Source organism: Ammospiza caudacuta, chromosome 15, assembly GCF_027887145.1.
Source record: "Ammospiza caudacuta isolate bAmmCau1 chromosome 15, bAmmCau1.pri, whole genome shotgun sequence".
NCBI lineage: Eukaryota > Metazoa > Chordata > Aves > Passeriformes > Passerellidae > Ammospiza > Ammospiza caudacuta.
Genome location: NC_080607.1, coordinates 4,592,737 through 4,612,140, shown reverse-complemented (window position 1 = coordinate 4,612,140; position 19,404 = coordinate 4,592,737). Strand labels below are relative to the sequence as shown.

At 52.4% G+C, this 19,404-nt stretch overlaps 1 protein-coding gene across 1 annotated transcript in view; it reads right to left on the bottom strand.

The window, feature by feature from the left end:
• Nucleotides 1–18,489, bottom strand: part of CHD6 (chromodomain helicase DNA binding protein 6) — a 101,054-nt gene extending 82,565 nt beyond the window's left edge. The window contains exon 1 of the mRNA XM_058814436.1: nt 18,324–18,489. The gene's annotated coding sequence lies outside the window, so the exon portion shown is untranslated. The remainder of the gene's footprint in view (nt 1–18,323) is intronic.
• Between the last annotated feature and the right edge of the window lie 915 nt (nt 18,490–19,404).

The window sequence follows — 19,404 nt, the reverse complement described above, 5'->3', positions numbered from 1 at the left end:
AACCTCTACCACCTGCCCTTCTTCATTCAGGTGCAAAGGGAATAGAGTAGAGCAACAAAAACAACTTTTAAAAATCAAATGTTTGTTTTCAGTGGCTGATGGTGTGCTGAGGCTGGCTGAACTTTTACAAGGATGGGTAAAAGATCAAAAATCTGTAACCTCTTTCTCAAAAACAGTACCATTCTTGTTGAAACCTTTAAAAGAGCCTGCCTGAGGTGCTGCACAGATTTGCACTGCAGAACAGTGAGAGCTAGACAAGAATTATTCCAGCTGCACAGAGGAGCTTCATCACAAAGAGCAACACCACCACCTAAGACTGAATTACATTAAAACAGATCTTGTGGAAAGGAGCTGTAAATTAGACTGGCCCACAAATCCAACAGTCTCCACAGCCAGCAAGCTGAAAACACAGCATGTGTTAACAAGCAAAGGGGACTGTGCCCACAGGTTATGTATTCCAAGAGCAGGAAGGGGGATGCATCTGCACCATTCAAGCTGCTCTCAGTTTACATTCTCCTTGCCTTTAAGGAGACTGCTGGTGGGCTCTCACATCTCAAACTCCATCTGGTTTTTGCAGTGCATCCCCCAAAAAGGCTAAATCCCCAATGTAATTCCATTAATTACCAAAATACCTGCCAAAAAGGTGTTCCTCCTTGTAATATAACACAGGTAAGGGTCAGTCAAACAGGACCAGTTCTCAAGGTCCCAAAAGGATGACCACTTTGGGGGGAATGATGCAGAGGGATGGAGCTTGGATTCAGTGGTTGGGCCCCTTGTAACAAGAAAGACCTTCAAACCTTTGAGTCAGGGACCTTTGTTCAGGAAACAAATCCAGAGAAGGGCAGCAGAGCTGGGGAAGGATCTGGAGCAAAAGTCTGATGAGGAGTGGCTGAGTAAGCTGGGGGAGAGCAGCCTGGAGAAATGGAGGCTCAGGGAGGACCTGCTCACACTCTACAGCTCCCTGACATGAGCATGGATCGAGATGGACTCTTCTACTGAGTAGCAGGATATGAACAAATGGCCCCAAATTGCACCAGGGGAAGTTTAGGTTACAGATTACGGAAAATTTCTTCACCAACAGGGTTGTCAAGCACTAGCACAGGCTACTCAGGGCAGTGCTGGAGTTAGCATCCCTGGAGGGATTTAAAAGACATGTGGCTTTAGCACATGGGGACATGGTTGAGTGGTGGCCTTGGCCATGTTATATTTATAGTTGGGCTCCATGATCCTTTCCAAACTACTTTGATTCTATTCCAAACTTCTTTGATTCAGTTCACAGGAAACTGTGAAACAGCCCTCAAAACCTGTAAAGCACATGGCACAGTCCAGGGCTGCCCCATCTTTCCCCTGGGGACACACTCAGACTTGCCTCAAACTTTCCCTCTCTCCAAAACCTGCATGTGCTCCCAAGATCCCCACACAACCACTGCCAAGGACTGTGTCCACAGATGACTTCAGATACACAGAGCTCAATCTCTGAAAGCAATCTCTGGCATTCTCCCATGGCACACTTCCACCAATATCCCTTCAAACATTCTTTGTCTCAAGATGTCCTAGCAGCCCCTCAGTCACAAAACCATCAAGGCACTTCAGAAAGGAAGTTTTATTCATAGCTTTTACCCAAAGAGCAACTTTCCTTTCCTGAAGGGAAATCACATCTGCAGCATGGTGATGAAGATGGGGGTCAGCAGCTCTGAATGCAATCCTAATTTTGTTTTGCCTTTACTTCCAGGGTCTGTATTATCTTCAAGCCCTGTCCTCCCTTCTCTTCTCTGACAGTTCAGGCGACAGGTCCCCCCAACCCACAGCACATGTCCACATGCCTTGGCTGTAGCTCAGAAGCTCCCCCAGGCCAGCTCAGCACTGGAGGTGCCCTGGGGCAACATGAGCACAGCCCTGTCTGTGCCACCAGGTCATTGTCACCAACAAGCAAAAGGGCCACAAACCCAGAGAAAGCAGAGGCCTCAGCATCTGCAGAAACTAATGGCATTTACCCGAGAACACATCTTATTCAGAACAGCAGCATTTTTTTTTTACTTTATTAGAGCACATTCCTGCAGCACAGTGCCACGTTCAGCTGCTTGCAAGAGGCAGGTGGACAGCCTTCTTCAAAGGGGAAAAAGCACTGATTTTATCTATAGAAAATAGGCTGCAGCTAGGAAACAAGTGGAGTTAAAACAAAAATCAACACCCTTAATGATCCCCTTCAGAAGGGCAAATAAAAAGGGCCATGTGGCTTTCTCCAAGCACAACAGGACCTGGGACTCAAAAAGAAGCAAAGCTCACAAGCCACCTTTGGAAGGACAAGGGGCACCCAACAGGCCTGTGGGGCATGTCCACCTATGTGCCAAAGACACTGGTGATAACCCATTTGGAAAACGTGCACTCTTTCTTTGCCCTTGCTAAATAGGAATTTTGCATTCAAGCCCCTCCAAAGCTGCTGCAGCAAAGAGCAGAACCAGGAAACAGCCTTGGACACTGCCAACTACAGTAGACACAGAATCCCAGAATGGCTGGAATTCAAAGGGATCTCTTGAGATCACTTCATCCAAGTCCCCTGATAAAGCAGGTTTCACCCTGAACAGGTCTCACAGGATTGTGTCCAGGGAGGTTTTAAGTATCTCCAGAGGAGACTCCACTCAGTACACTTCAGTTCTGGTTTTCAGCCCATACCTGTGGCAGACATTCAATGACACAACCAGGTCACTCAGCATGCTGCACATACACACTCCATACCTCAATGAAGTGACAGAAATCCAGCAAAGGGATCACATCTGCTTCTCAGCAGGTGTCCTGAACACTCAGGTCCCCAGCCAGAAGTGAGAGCCCCTGATCCCCTGAAGCACAAGTGGGGTCCAGTGGGATGGCACCTCTGCTAAAGTGACAAGGTCCTGCAGCAGACACTTTTCCTGGAAAGCAAGGGCACACTGCGAGCCAGGACCACATAATGACACTACAGACACACACAAATTGGGGTCCATGTCTCAGCTGTTCACTCTCAGCTAAAAGTGCACTTAGTGGAAGGTGTCCCTGCCTATGGCAGAGGGGTTGGAACTAGATAACCTAAGATTACTTCTAACTTATTCTATTCTATGATTCATTGATTTAGACACTGGCAGCTTTTCCAGCTCCTTTTCCTATATGGCAGAATGCAAGCACCCCTGGGTGGTTCATCAGTGACATTCAAGAGGAACAGGAACCCCACACTTCAGTCTGGAGACCCCTGTGCTTACTACAAACCAGAGAAGTGCTCTAATACAGTACACCTAACTCCACACATCCTCACTCATGCCCCAAACTACCTAGCACTAGCCCACTGGAGATACACACTTTCCAAGAGGACCTTATCTTCCAGCTCCCTGCAGCCAAAGGCTCCCCTTCCCAGCTGCAGGAGCAGCATCTGGCACAAACAAAGCTGGCTCAGGGAGGTGCCAAGGACAAGGTCTCACTGCAAGCAGCTCCTTTGAGACAGATGCATCAAAAAGTGTCCAAGCTCCATCTATCAGCAGGCTTCTGGGAACACTTCCTTCAAGGTGAGGGATGCAAGCCTTGCTCACCTCCTCAACATCATGTAGCCCTTCTCTCTCCTTCCTCCTGTAATTCTGATGAGAAGAAGGGTTCCTTGAAAATACAGACCTCAAACAGGCACAGAACTTTGTATGCAGCCCTGAAGTACAAGCAGGAAGATACAGAATTGCATAGCCATGCTATGAAATTACTGATTTTCAGACAAGCAGGTCTGGTCTGTGAATGTGCCTCCAGAAGTGCTCCATGTCCCCAGTGGCCAGGCACAGCTTGAAGGAAAAGAGATGAGTCAGGGGTGCCAGGTCCCAGCCTGCTGCCCAGCCTGCAGGCCAGCAGCAAGCCAGGCTCATGGATGGCAGCTGGCCATGGGCAAGCTGGGTGCCTCAGCACTGCCTTGCTGTACTGTTACCTGAGGATGTACTAACCTGCCCTGACAGACACTGGCAGAGGTCACAGTACAGACTGATGAGAAGTCTTAGAAATAAGAACTGCAGGCAGCTCCCACAGACACAGCACAAGGGCCCTGCTCAGCCCTGCCAGACATAAGGCAGCAACAAAGGGCACCAGGCAACAGGGCAGCTGAGAACTTTTAGAAGCCTGTCCTCCAAGTAAAGAGTCCTGGTCTGTCTTGTGCTCCACACATCAATCCCTGTGCCAGTGTTAGCAGCTGTCCTTGTGTGTTCACACCACTCTGGAGTGGCAGGGACACTCCACTGCCTCACATAAGCTGCAGAGTAGCTCTCTTGGGGAAGAGATGCTACTCCAGCCCTGGCTGCCCTAGAGTTGTTCTGCTCTCCACCACCTGCTGCCATCATGGGAAGAGCCCTTGGCTCAAACACAGAGCAGTGTCTCATGCCTGATAAACTCTACAGCCTTGAGGAAAGGAAGTAGCCAATAGCCATTCCCTACCATACAGGGATGACATGAGCTGTGTAATTTCTCTGTCAGGGTCAGGCATCACATTGGGCCTTTGCAGAGCTGAGACACCAGCACTGCTGCTCTGGCAGGAACTCTGAGTCCTGACCAGAGCTCAGAGGCAGAGGACCAGCCTCAGTATCTCATGGTGTACCCCATCCCACAGCCTGGAGAGCCTCACACCAGCTTACTGCCCAAAGCATGTCATGCCAAATGGCATCAGAGTGCTGGGTGTATGGGACCAGCCTCAACAAGCAAATGAGAATCATTCCCAAAGGAGCCAGAAAGGGTGTCTGCAACTGCCTGAAGTCAGCTAAGGGACATAAGGACTGGCCATTGCTTGCCAAGAGGTTTGCTGTGCTCCTCTGCTGCTCGTGACCAATCCCTGAGAGCTACGGAGTAGCAGACAACAGATCAGAACTGACAGGAACTGGCAGGCTTTCCCAGGCGAGCTGGAACAGAAGGCCCCAGGCCCTGGCAGCACGTCCCCATCAGAGGAACCTCCTCAATAGCTTTGCAGTTGGTCAGGCAGACAGAAAGCCCAAGGACAACCAAGCAGGACCCAAGCACCAGCCACCCTCCTCACCTGATGCATCCACATTGCAGGTGAGCAGCAGTAAAGGACTCACAGGTCTGGCAGGGACAAACCAAGAGCAGAACCTGAATCCTGCACTGTTCTTCTTCTGCTTGTCTTGGCCAACAGTGTTCTCTGAGACCAAAGAGCAAAGAGACACACGTTTGCAGTCCTCTGGTGCTGTTTGAGCCTTGCTACCTCATCAATCCCTGCTCCTAAGCAGGGCTGCACAGACACGTCTCAGCCAGCAGAGCCACCGGAGCTTGAAACTTGGGGTCTGCTGCAACCCAGAGGGACTCAGGCAACTACATTGCTGAGGGCTGCATAGAAAACAGGCTCTGCAGAAACACCGCCCTGACAGCGGATTTAGAGAGGGGCTCCCATCACTCGGGGAGTTCCAGGCAAGGGAGACACCACTGACAATGCAGCTGCCTGCAAAACACCGGAGGCAGAGCTAGGGGAGGGGCACAAGAGTGACTCCTCTCCCGGCTCCTCCCCAACAGCTCTCTGCCAGTTGAATTAGGGAGGGCTGCCTGGTTCAGCAAAGCCTCCTCCAGGAGGCAAAACAGCAACCCGGCTAGCTGCTCCTCCACAGCACACTCCATCACCCCAGAGCATCTCTGTAGGACACTCTCGGAAGGAGGTACCCAGTCCCCCTCAGCAGCTATCTGTCTGCAGGCTGTCACGCAAGCAGCCTGGCAGGCAGAGCACAGCTCTCTCCCCACAGCCTGCTGCAGCAGGATTTGTTTATGTGTCTGCAGCTGCTCTGTGCCTTCGCCATGGGAATCCAGGCTGAAGCTCCATCCGTGCCGAGGCACCAGCAGCCCCGCCGCACATTGCGCAGCCCGGCAGGCACAGGGCTGCGGGGGGCAGAGCCGCTGGCAGCGGGCCCGCTGGAGCGGCACGCCGCATTCCCGGCCTCCGCAGTGCCGCCCCCACATCCTGCCTCCAGCCCTCCGCTGGGGGTAGAGAATGCCAATCTCGGGTTGTAATTTTTCCAAGTTAAAAATAACCCAGTAGTTTAGCAAGAGAAAAGCAGCAGCAGCGATGCAGGGGGCTGTGGAGTCTGCAAGCTCACTGCGAGGCAGCACAGCACACATTCTCCTTCCCAAACAGAGGCTGCGGAGAATCAGCTTCCCAGCTCTGCTCACACAGCGACAGCAAACAAGACTCCCTCAGCAACCCATCAGGAGAGGCTTTGCCAAGCAGCCAAGTGGTCTTCATGTCAGAGCTGCCATACTGCTCCACGGCACCAAGGGGGAAGAGGGCACAGGCCCCACACTCCTAAGCAGGACACACAGCACGATGAAGGAAACAAAGGGGGAAAGGAGAGAACGCAGAGGTCCAAATAACCCAAAGTAAGGGAGCAAACATGCATCAGGCAGGTACACATGTCCAGGACGGGCAGAGCATCACAACAACAGCCAGCCCCAAGGGACACAGCCATGCTGCAAGCAATTTTCTGTATTCAAAATATTCTCATCTTTTAAAAAAGAAGGTGGGGGGGGGGGAATGAACTATGTTCTCTGTGGGGCAAGGGGAGCCCAGAGATCTGCTGATAAGGACACCAAAAGTACATGGCGAACCTGCAGTACCTTCTCAAGACACCCAGCTCTGCCACCCCACAGGTGAAGAGGCAACAAGACTTTGACAGACAGGCAATAAATCACCACAACCTCCTTGCCACTTGCTCCCTTGGAAAAGGAATATGGTGATGCCGCACAGCCTTCCCCTCCAGAAAGCCTGTTCAACACCAACACTCTGCTCCAAGCCCTCAGCCCTACAGCAAGAGCCACGTCAGAGACCCAGGGAGACACCTGGGCTCGTGCCATTGCCTGTCCACACAGGATGCTCTGCTGGCACCCAACAAGCAAGAGTGCACATGCAGGCTGGATACAGCCCCCGGTAATGCAGCTTCAGTCAGCTGCATTTCATGACTCTCACGTGGCAGCACCAGCAATAGCTCCTTTTTGGAGGGTTTTCAAATGCAGCTTCTAATCCAAGACCATAACCACAGTGACCTTCAGCAGCTGCACAGTGCCAGGGGACTGAGCACCGAGGGCTCACTCAGAGTCCAGCGAACACAGTAGTGAGTAGGGACAAACAGCACAAGGGAAGAGAAAGCAGCAGAACAGCTGAAACCCCTTCAATTTGTTCGGTGAAGGCATGAACACAAAGCCATGCCTGGCCATTCGACATGCACACAAAGGGAAGCACTCCGGCTTGCTGCTAGAGAGAGGGAAACCATATCTGAGCTCACCATAAAATGTATGTCCCTCATCATCTTCATGAACAGTCCAAAATGAGGGGACACATTACTCCCATGCGGCACAGGCCTTGCAAGGTGGCTGTCTGCAGAGCAGGGATGCACCCAGTGTCAGCTGTACCCCCTTCCCCATCATGGGGATGCACCCAGCATCAGCTGTGTGCTCTTTCCCATGTCATCATCCTGCTACCCTGGTATGCAGGAGCGAGACAGGTTTCTCAAACCTACTGTGTCTGTTGCCTTCTGATCTGCTGGCCAAGAGTCTGACTCCAAACAGTTGTTCATAAGCCTCAGGCAGTGTATTTTAATCCTCGACATCAGCAAGGTAAAAAAACCCAGAGGAAAACCAAACCAAATTGCTACAATGCAGTACCTACACAGCCAAGAGAGAAAGGAGACAGGCCAAGCTTGCCCAGACTCGTAGCTGGCACCCAGCAGGGTGGACTTCCACAGGGACAGGGATCTGACCACCCTCAGTGCCAAGAGGCATGATTTCATGTGCAAGGGTTCACTGGTGTGCAAGAACATGTGCAGCACTCCTGCACACACAGGGGTCCCAGTGGCTCCCTGCACAGCAGTATCCCACCAGCACAATTCATGTGCCTTGTAAAGAGCATCCCCAGCTCAAGCTCCTGACACATCAGCAAAGCCCACTGCATGTCACTGATGTAGCATTTTCCAGACCTCTGCTACCCACTACACACAAATATGGTCCAGTGTGGCATCCAATCCAGGCCACCACACAGCTCAAATTAACTGCCCAGTCTGCCAAATCTTAACAAGACATTCTTCCATCACCAGTGCCAAATTTTCCTTCCACTTTATTCACCAGCCCCAGCATGCCGACCAGCAAGCCAACAGGAAAGGACACGAGTGGAGTGTCCACGGAACAGACAGTGACAGTGGCCATAAAACCTTCCCACCTCATCCATCACATTCCCAGCACCTATTTTCCTACTTTAAAATGAACAAAGCACAGTACCTGTATCCACATGCTACAGGAGTGCCAAGCTCCAGAAGCCAATAAAGCCTATGGCCAAGTGTCACTTCCACAGCATCCTGCACAACTGTCCCACCCCACTGACCCTGGTGCAGGCCACAAGCAGCCAGCTCACAACCCTCTCCTGGCCTCTGCGAGTCAGAAGCTCACTGCTCACTGCAGCTCAACACAGTAGCATGACCAGCCTGCTGGCAACCAAAAAGATGTCTGGTGGGCAATTCCTCTTAGCCTGGGATGGTCCACCCAATCTGCTCCTTCACAAGGCAGAGGGCCTTGCATGCCAAGGCAGCATGCTTGTGTGCTTCAGCTACCAAGGAGGCTGCAGAAAGCCTCTGGTCAGAGTGACAACACGACCCTAACTACATTTTAGATGGATATGGGCAAAGAAGCTCTGAGGACACAGCCTCAGTGCTGGAAGCAGGCTCTCTTCCCTGAAGTGCCTGGCTGTTACCCCTGGGTAGAGAGAGAATTGTAGGCTTGGCTCCTGCTGGCTTCCTGGACCAGCAGTCATGAGGAGCCAGACTTCCCAGCAGTGTAAGGAAAAAGCCTCTGATGAATTACTGGGCTCAAGGGAGCACAGGGGTTACTGTCAGCTGCTTCAAAGGCCTCTTGCATCAGGGCAAAACATCCAGCTGCTCTCCAGCTACCAGGAGGGATATAGATGTTTCAGCAAAAACCAGCAGCCTGTGCACTCTGCACATTTTCCTGCTGCCTTTTATATCTTACACACAAGTGTCCAAAGCTTCACTTAGCTGTCCAAGTCCATCTCCAAGGTCACTGTCCTTACAAAGAAGCCACTAGGCACATAATTTAACCTTTATTAGTAAAAAAGGTTTACAAAAGCCAGCCTTGACAGCTAGCCAATGCAAAGAACATTTTATAAGGTTTGAGAGCTTTACACCAAACTCATACTATCCCCCAAGGTAGATGGCCAAAAAATGAGCTGGCATTCTTGAAAGTACAGATCTTCTCTTGCTGTTAACATCCTGCACAGCAAACTCCAGCTGTCAGAAAACAGTTTTGCCACACTGCCAACAGCTCCTCAGAGGCAATCCTAACCCTAAATGCCTCTATTTTCTAAGGCTAGAATAAAGACAGAAAATCAACATTGACATCGGGAGAGAAAAGTGAACACACACAATGCACCTCAAGACTTGGCTGTGGACACATCTGACACCCTGATCAGATTTTGTGCTGAGAAGGCACAGCAACACTGGCCACAGCTCCATAGTGATGGAGATCCCACTGCAGAGTCCAGTCGTGCTGAAAATCATTTCTTGAGGAATTTCTGTCAGACTTCAGGAAAGTCTGCTCCAATTGAAGCTCCCTGCCACAGACCTCCACAGTGGATAACTCTTACCTTCCCAGTCGTTCACCTGATGTCCCCACATCCCTGTTCACTCCTGTGATCTGCTGACTAAGTTATTCCCCATTGTTCTTCTGCTATAACCATGGTAGAGAAAAAAGGTGAAAGAAAAAGTTGGTGCCCTCCTGCCAACCTCCTGCTGCATCTAACGAGTAGCCCACAGGAATGTGCCCAAGGAAAAACATCCAAGGAACTGAATGAAGTATGGCCAAGTACCAGCAGCTGGGCCACAGGAAAAGAGTTAGCATTTCAAACATTTCTAGGCCCTCACAACAGGATGGACACCTCTGCTTTGCCAAATGCCTCATCTGTGGACAGGTGGCAGAGTGGCAAGGGGTGTGCAGTGCCTGAAGGGAGCTCAAGGCCAGCCTTGCTTTGCCTACCATGGCCACATCTCAGACCACAGCTTATGAGCACAGGCCTTGAAGGCCGACCCCAAGGTACATCTTAGTGTGTGAAAAGTGAGCAGCTCTTCTTTGGACCAAGCAGCACTTTATCCTGGTCCTAGGGATCTCAAAAAACAGGTGATAAAGGAAGCTCAGCTTGGTCTGTGCTCTCACACACAGCGCAGGCTGGGGACATAGAAGGGATCCCCAGGAGCAGAAGAACGTTTTGCTACACTGCTCGTTCCCCAAGCACAGGACAGCTCCAACACCACTCACAGAGGCTGCTTGACTGATGCTGCCCTGTTGGAGAAGAGCTCCTGCACCCACACAGGCTGCACCTGTCCTGCCAGCGTTGCAAACCCAGGCCACCCACGCCAGGGCAGGGCAGAAAGGCTGGCTGGCAGACCCCTGCCTGCAGCAAGGCCAGGTACTGGGGGAGCCAAGCTGTTCCTCAGCACCCAGAAAGACAGCATCCTAAATAACCACAGTCAGAGTTTTTGTATGCTGTAGGGAGGTCCCATAGCTCATGGCATCTGTTCTGCCTGCACATCCTAACAAAATCTAGCAAACCTCATTCCAAAATAGCAAAAGACAAAATCTGCTGTTGTCCAGGCCTAAGAAGGTACTTTGAGAGAATAGTGTCCAGAGTTCAGATGCCATCTGTAATGAGACATTCATCTCAATCATCTGTTTCCTTGCATTTGTCTTTTACACCATCCCAAGAAAGACTGAAGTATGGGAGGCTGAGAGTAGTGCCAAAGAGAAATTCTTCAATTCCTCTTGTGCAAATGCTTGGGATTCAGTGATGCCAGCTCCTCAGCTATAGACAATGCTTTAATACACTTGACTAGCCCTTTTAAATGGTGAGCACACAGAGGCCTGCCCAGACACACTGCAAGTGAAACACTACTAAAAGCACATGTGGAGAGGTAGCCCCTTCTTGCCTCAGCTCATAAAGCCCTTCAGTCAGAGACCAGCTCAGGGAACAGTGAAAAGACCATCAACCTTGCCAGGCTGGAGAGCCACAGTTGCACGAGTAGGGAACACATGGGCAGGAGGGCTTCCTGCCAGAGGATGCCTCGCCACTATCACCAACACTGACTGCAAAGTCCCATCTTTGCAGACTCCCTTTTTCCAAACACAACTGGAACCCAGGGCACACCGAGCTTCTTCCAACAGCACATAGGCAGAGCTGCTGTGGATCTCTACTGGACTCAAGCTGCATTCATTCAGGGCACAGATACAGAAGATGCCCTGGACACTCCTGGCCAACCAGCACCACTGTCATAGGGTCAGCCAGAAAGCAGGCAAGCACATGGCATCAGCTGCATCAAGCTACCAGGAAACTATTGTCCCTGTTTGCCTGGCAGGTCTGTAGACATCAGTCTCCTCTGACATGCAAGCAACACAGAAGACAGGTTAGCAAACCCTGGACAGAGCAGGAGAACACCGTTCCCACAGGCCATGTCCTAGCCTACTCTTACTGCACATACCGGTCCCAAGTCCAAACCAAAATGGTTTCCATATCTTCTCTCCCTCTGTACTTGGAAAAACCACTCATATTCTGAACCCTTTCTTCAGCAGGCATCTCTGGAGGAACAATCATGCAACAGGGTCCAGAAACCCATTTCTGCTCTATGTCTGTTCCTCCTTCCAGCTAAGGGGAACAGAAAGAGCAGGAAATAGAGTTGGATCCAGGAAAGGGTTTAAGAATATTGTCCTCAGCCCTAATGCCCTGCTCCACTCAGCAGAGCAGCCAATGGAGAGCCTGTCTAGAAACTGGAAAGCAGTATCTGCAGATAACCACATTTCCACACACAGCATGCCCTGTCAGATGTGGGCACAGCTGTACCTATTCAAACACATAGGTGCTACAGCCTGCAGAGTCACACCTCAATTCACCTGAATTGAAATTACAACTACCAAAGCCTCAAGGAGCCTGTGCCCACAGTGATACACTCCTTCCTTTGCCTTTGGGATTCAGGACTCTGGTTCTCTCTCAAAGCACAGTGTGGGACTGGCCTAACTCCAAACCAACAATTTTATTCTCTGATAGAAACTCTCACCCTCCAGTGCAAGGAGGTGGAGAAGTCACTGTGACCGGCCCACAAATCTGCAATCACAAACCTCAGCACCTTGACAGAAAGCACAAGCCTTGCTTCAGCCAGCCTGCCCCCACCATCACTGCACACAAACAGAGCTCAAGCCTCTGCTGCTGCGGCAGAGGAGAGAAACCTGCTCTTATGTACGCACCAAAGTGCATGCTGGGAAAGGCTCGGATACTCTGGTGAGGGGCACCCTGCAGGGACTGAGAAAGATCACTGAAACAGGGCTGTGCCTGCCCTAAAGCAACAAGCACAGAAGCATACAAATAGGAGCAATGGACTGTGCATTCGCACACCCCACTGCACTCCTTCCGAGGCTAAGCAAGCACAGTGCACAGCAAGGATGCACCAGGCATTTAATTAAGTCATCAAAAATGGCTCTTGTTGGATCCTCAATTAACAGACATCGAACACTTAAACTTCACTTTATCTAAAGTATATTCTAAGTTCAACCAAAGCAGATGAAAGACTGAGAGTTAAAAGTGCTCTGTGCATAAGACCTAGAGAACTCAAGGCAGTGGCTCACATAAAAATAGCAGCTTTCACAGCACATCTATAGCAAAGCACTAATGTTTATTCTTGTATCTAGGACTAATTTTAATTCTGCCTCAATGCACATATATAACAAGGCATTAATGTTTCTTAAAGAACCAATATTTCACTTACCTATATATCAAAGAAGTGGAACCCCCTGCAACTTTGCAGCACCCTTGTTCCTGCCTGTAGCTAATTGTAAGTGCTGGAATTCACTTTCCAAGGCAGCCATACATTGTAAGTTGAAGTGCAAAATGAAACTATGTCCTCAAAACAAATACCTATTTCCAGTGCAATAGAGAGGGAACACAACTCCCTTTCTATTGGAGTTGTTAGTTGCAACCACTCTATAGCAGTTCCTCAATTAGGTAAAGTCCTGCTTCTGCCTTCAAAGAAATGCCAATGAGGTATCTCCTGGGGGAAGAGGTGAGGATCTTACATCCCAGGGAGTTTTCACACTAAAGGCAATAGGTTCCTCACACAGGTCCACTGACAGCCACAGGGACACAGCTTTTCCCCCAGCCTTCCTCACCAGGCTTTTGGCTGGGGTCTCCCACACATGCCTATTGCCCTCCCGACGTTATTTTCCTGCGCCAGACCTCTCAGGCTGTAATTCAAACAAGTAATTTAGGACAACACCAGATAGTGAATGAAATAGCCTTGCCCATCCACGGCCTACCTGTCCCTCCCCTGTAACAGCAGGCATGTTATAACAGGACATGCAGCCAGCTCAGGGGCCTAGAGTAACACCAGACTGACCCCTGATAGAGTCTCCTACTCTAATGTAAAGCAGGGCTCCACAGATCCCACACTTTTATACAAACATTTAGAAAATACTCTGAAAATTGACACTGCCAAGCATAATTCTTCCCTGCTTTCAGCACAGTCACCCCAAAAGGAAACAATGAATTACCTGCATTTCAACCCAGAATTCCCGTCACAATTGAGCCAAATGGCAGAGAGAACCAGACAAGTGCCTGAAGCTTCAGAAGAGATCTAAACTTAATCTTACCAGGAAAAACACAAACCAAAAAATTCCCAAACACCACAGTAAAACAAACTATCCCAAAACAACCAACATAGAATTTTGGAAAAGGTGAGCCTGCAGAAGGCATGCTGTACCTCAGAGGGCAGACATTCATAATCATGAAGCAGCATCCCTCAAGGGGAAACCAGGGCTGGAAAATATGATGGGCACCCCATGGCCAAGCCACATCTCACCCTCACAGTAACACCTGCACTCCCTGAGCCATACCCAACACGCCTCTGCACATTTCCAGCGCCCACATGAAAGGCTAAGAGGGACTGGGACTTGGTTCCCATGCTTCTCATTTTCTTTTCTGGACTGAAAGAGTGTTTTGCTCCTGTTAGAGAAGGATTTACACTCACTACAGGCTGAAAACGCCATGGAGACAACAGGCTGCAATACAGAAACAGCATGCACCCCTTCACCTCAAGGCAGCATTTCCTCCACAGAGAGAAGGTCCTCACACAAAGGATGTGCCAAAAGCTTTGTGTGTGAGTCCCACCTGATGCTAACACAACCCAGCACTTCTCTAAGCACTGGGCCCAAGGGCAGCACAGAGCAGGAGTTCTACACTCAGGCATAAACTCTCCCAGCTTTTAGCTGACTTCCAAAACAGCCAGTTGTACTCAGGCGTTCCCTAGAGCATAGTCATAACCCTTCCCCAGATATCTGCCAGGGACTGGTCTTAAATATTAAAGCCCAGCCAGAGGGTCTCAGGTATACTCTAATTCTTAGGCTGACTGGACACATCCAACATAACAATGCCAAAAATTATTAGCCACATATTGGTGGATTGCTAGGCTGCATCCCAGATTTTCCCATATAAGGGAAAGTTGAAGGCATTGTCCTACCACATGGAAAACATATTACACCAGCTCGAGATATTACGAACAAAATCAGAGTCTCCTTGGTGCCACAAGCTGACACACAGAGAACCACATTTTTCCCTTTTTGCTTCCAGATTGGTCAGCTTTGCCCAGCTCTGTTATTTCCCCAGGGGCTGGTGCCGGATGATCACTGGAGGTTGGGACAGGCACTGCCCAGTGTGGCACTCACAGCAGGTGCTGCACAGGGCACATCGCTTCCTTAGAGGATTTTGGTCCCACCACCACCACGCTTGGCAACACAGGCACTGACATCTCTCCCACAGTCAAGGGTAATTCTGTTTTCATGGGTTTTAGGGTGCTGAAAACCCACCACACAAACCCTGCATGTCACTAACACTCTGCCACAGTAAACATTGCTGCCCCACTGCATACAGGCCCCTTCATCCTGACCATCTTCTCTCCCCTTGACAGCGCTTGTTGGCCTCCAAAAACCACTCTGCCTCTGCTTTCACACACCAGGGAGGACCACCAACACCGGAGGCTGACTCCACTGTCCCAAGCAGGAAAGTGGGGATGAGCAAGGAGAAATGCATTCACTGCTACTTGCAGGAGAAATGAAAAAAGCCCTTTTAAGTGCCCCAAGGCCCAGTGAGACATCCAACCACTGAGCTTGACATTGTCTCTTTAAGACAGCCTCAGAGCAGGCTCCCCGCGCATGCCTGCTTTCCAGACCCAACACAGGAGTCTGCATTCCTGCACCAAGCACCGCTCTCAGCACAAGGCTGATCAGCTCTTCCCCCTTAGTGAGGGTAAGCTTCTCCTGCACACTGATGAGAATGATACCAGCTCTCATCTGTGCAAAGCCCAGACAGGGCAGGACACCACAGCAAAACACAAAGGCCTGCTCTGGCAGCCTCTCAAAAAACAAGTCTCACAAAGTCACCCAGCACACAAAAACAAGTTCACGTGCTTGTACAAAGCCCTCTTGAAACAACACAAACCACTACAGTGAAACTCTTTATATTACCCACATGTAGAAGTTTATGTGTTTGGAGAAACTCTTGATAAAATATTAAAGATCACTCAAGGAAGACCAGATCTTAAAAATTATTGCGATTACACTTTTGGGGTGGAGAGAGGGGGCAGAGATTTACTTCCAGATGAAGAAATGCAATAAAAAGCAGACAGGAAAACTAGACACTCTTCTGAGAGCCTCATCCACCAAGCCACTAGAAATCAACAGACCCCAAAAAGACCCACAGCACTGACCCCTGGGACTAACATTGGAACATCTAGGGCCAGCTGCTCAAAGACAAGCAGCATGGTACCCTAAGGCCACCATGGAGGACAACAGAGGTAGAGGTAAACTCAATCCATTAAAAAGGCATATACTACTAAACTAGACAGCAGCATTCAGAACAAAGTAACAAGGCCCCTGATAGCACCTTCCCCTAGAGATGTGCATTATTCACAGCTGCAGCATGGATAAAGACTGCCAGAGCTGCCTTAGTGTCAGATTCACACGGGGTACCCATACTGCAAGGGGCTGCAACTGCCTCCTCAGGGACAGGGCAGCCTGTGCTTCTGCTGGGAAGAATGAGAATAAAGGAACAGGCAGGAACAAACAGCCATGCCTGCGGGGTGGGCTTCAGACTTCATCAAAGTGCAAGCAAACCAAGATCACTCATTCTCAAAGTCCTCTCCTTGACTTCAGCTTTTGTTTGAAGAATAAAAACATGTACTTTAACTCCGCTGCACAAGGCACACACATACATTTTGACAGGATCCAGCTCTCCTAGTTACTGTGTTTTTCAGCCTGAAGCGCTTGAGGGGCAACATTCAATGAGCTTCACCCAATGCTGTCACATCTCTGCAGTGAAGGCAGTGCAGCAGCACATCCAGCACCCCTGAAGGACCTGCAAGAGCAGGCAGCTGTACCAATTCAGAGACACAGGCTGAATTAGCATTCCCAAAAACAAATTTCTACTTTGTAGTAGAAGAGGAAGCAATTTTCAGGAAAGGAGCCCAGGAGCAGCCCTAAACCAAAACCAAGCCAGCTCAAGGCCAAAAGCCTTGGGAGAGAAACAACCTACTTACTCCAGGAAGATTGCTGTTATTGCTTCATCCTTCAACAGTTTGACCAAAACTACCATTTCTCTGCAAAGGAGCACAGCAGAGTTCCTGCATGAAGAAGGTAAACAAGAGACAAGGAGAGGCAAGACAGTACCTCTTCCCATGCCATCACCTGAACAGGGCCCACCAGCAACACTTCACAACACAGAAAACACCCTCTGAGAACTCAGTGCTTCCTCTCCTCTGGCAACACTCTAATCCAACTGACCCCACAGCACTTAAAAAGATACTCTGCAAATGAAGGGGTCACGGATAAACATCTAACAAGCTAACAGCATCTTTCTGCCCCCCAGGAGCCCCATGCCAGGGAGGCCAGTGCCAGCAGAGGGGTGCTGGAGGCTTCTCCCCAGTCCCATCGGACACTACACAAGCACAGCCAACCATCTCCGTCCGTCTCCCCTCATTCTCCAGCACCATCAATATTTGCTGCATTTCCTGAGCAGGACGTAAACAAGAAAAAAGACTGGGCTTTTGGCTAGAAGCATCCGGACTCCCTGAGGAAACAAAGCAAGCATTTTTCATAGCAAAATTACCAAAATACTCTACCATATCAGCAGCAGACCAGGCAGAAACAGCTCTGCATGTGCTGAGGCAGCCGGCCTGGACCCGCGGTCCCCGACTTCACTGCGAGTTCAGTGCAGTTGTCAGCAGGCAAGCTGACAATCAGGGGGAGACCCACTCTCGGGCGGGTGCGCGCTGGCAGCAGTAACCCGAGCTGACGATTTTGCTTCCTCCTCCCGTATTTGCGTGCGTGTCTCTCACAGCCTTCATCCTACAAACCTCATCGACCAAGGCTAAAATCCACCTCCACCACCAGTGAACGCCACTGGTGAGCACAGGGGAGCCCCACGGCGCGGCCACCGACCCGCAGCGGGTGCGATGACTGCGGCGAGACGCGGCTCTCCTGTGACTGCGATGCCTCTGTTGTGACATGGCTGCGATGTCACAACCGATCCGCGTCTGCTCCGCGCGCAGCGGGACGGAACCGCGCTGACAGGGACGAGTCCGTGGCCCGGCGCGGCGGGAGCGGCCCTTCCACCGCATCCCCCCCCCGCGCCCCGGCCCGGCGGGACCCGGCAGCGGGCAGCCCGCACCCCGGGGCCTCCAGCGCGCAAAGGGACCCGCTTCCCTCCGACCGCCAAGTTTAAAGACTTAATTATTGATATTCCCGAGCACCGCAGCCGAGATGCCAAAGGGGAACTGCGCCCTGCGGGCGGGCTCCGATACCCCGCACCCGGGGGGGGCCGCTTCCCCCTCCCTGGCCGGGAGGAGCCTCGGCTCAGCACCATGGGGAGCCCGCCCCGCCTCCGCCCCCGACCTCCCCGGGACCCGCCGCCGCTGCCGGGGGCGCCCGGCCCAGCGCTGCCGGCCCAGAGCCGGCGAGGCCCGGTCGGGGGCGAACGGCAAGGCCGGCGAGACGGGCCGCGGCCCCCCCGCGCTGCCGCGGCCCGGGGGGCGGGGGAGGGCGGCGCGGAGGGACCCGGGGGCACCGCCGCCCCTCCCCGCGGCCGGAGCCATGACAGGGCCGGCGGCCGCCCCGGCCCCCGCCCGCTCCGCGGCCCGCGCCACCGCCGCCGCGTTCATTCATAGCGCCGCCCTGGCGCAGCCCCACCGCCGCGCCGGCCCCGCCAGGCGGGCGAACCCAAAGTTCGGGGCAGAACTTACCCAAAATGGCTCCGCAGCCGCCCCAACACGAACAGCTTTTATTTGGTGAAGTTTAGCCCAGCGCCCAGCAAGGACACCCTAACCTCGCTCGGGCCCGCCCCCGCAGCGAGCCCATTGGCTGCCCAGAGCCGCGCGCCGCCGCCCATTGGCCGGCCGGCCCGTCAGCCGCGCGGCGCTCGCGCCAAGCTTGGCTGCAGCGCGCCCGCCGCTCGCTCCATTGTGCTCCTGTTTGCACCGATGAGAGCGCGGCGCTGATTGGCCGCGCCGCCGCCCCCACGCGCCACCGCCCCGCCCGCGTGCTCCACGTCCGCCGAGCGTTGCCCGGATGTGAACGGGACCCGCGCCCCGCCCCGGGACCCGCCCGTGCCCTACGGCGACCGCCCCGCCCCGGCCCGCCCCGCCCCGCCCGGCCCGGCCCGGCCCTGCTGTGCCGCTGCCTCTGCCCCGTCCCCGCAACGCGCTCCCTCCAGGCGCTGCCGCCCCGGCCCGCCGAAATCCTCGAGGTGCGAAGGCGCCCGCGGGCGGCCCCGCGTGGAAGAATAGCGCGGGAGCGGCCTCGGAGGCCGCAGGGCCCGAAGGAGGGAATGGCGCTCCCCAGAGGGGGCTCCGAGAGATGGGCTGGGAGCAGGCTCAGGGCTTGGGCTGGGTGACCCACTTGTCCAGGGAGAAGCTTGGCATGGAGCAACTGGCAAGGTTCGGGTCCTGCACCAGTTAATGGTGAGCCAAGGCCGCCGAAGGGGGTTTCCCATTGGAATTCCTCACAACCAGACTCCTTGGGATGCCCGTTCCTGGTCACACATTGTTGTGTGCAGTAGGCACAGCCCCTCCTTCACCTCAGCACCTGCAGCTGGACCGGCAGCACTCTCGTTTTGGCGCCCGCGCTGTCGTGCCTGCCGTTTTGTATGGGAAGGTGGGACAGCTAGGGAAGAGGAGCAGGGCTGGCTCCATCCTCCCTGCTGATGCAGAGGTGCTGTGGCACCAAAAGAAACACTGCTGAAGATAATTAGCTCTGCTGAGACTCAGACTGATGAGCGCAGTACAGGGGAGTCCTCATGCAGCCATACTGCTCGCCAGGCCCCTT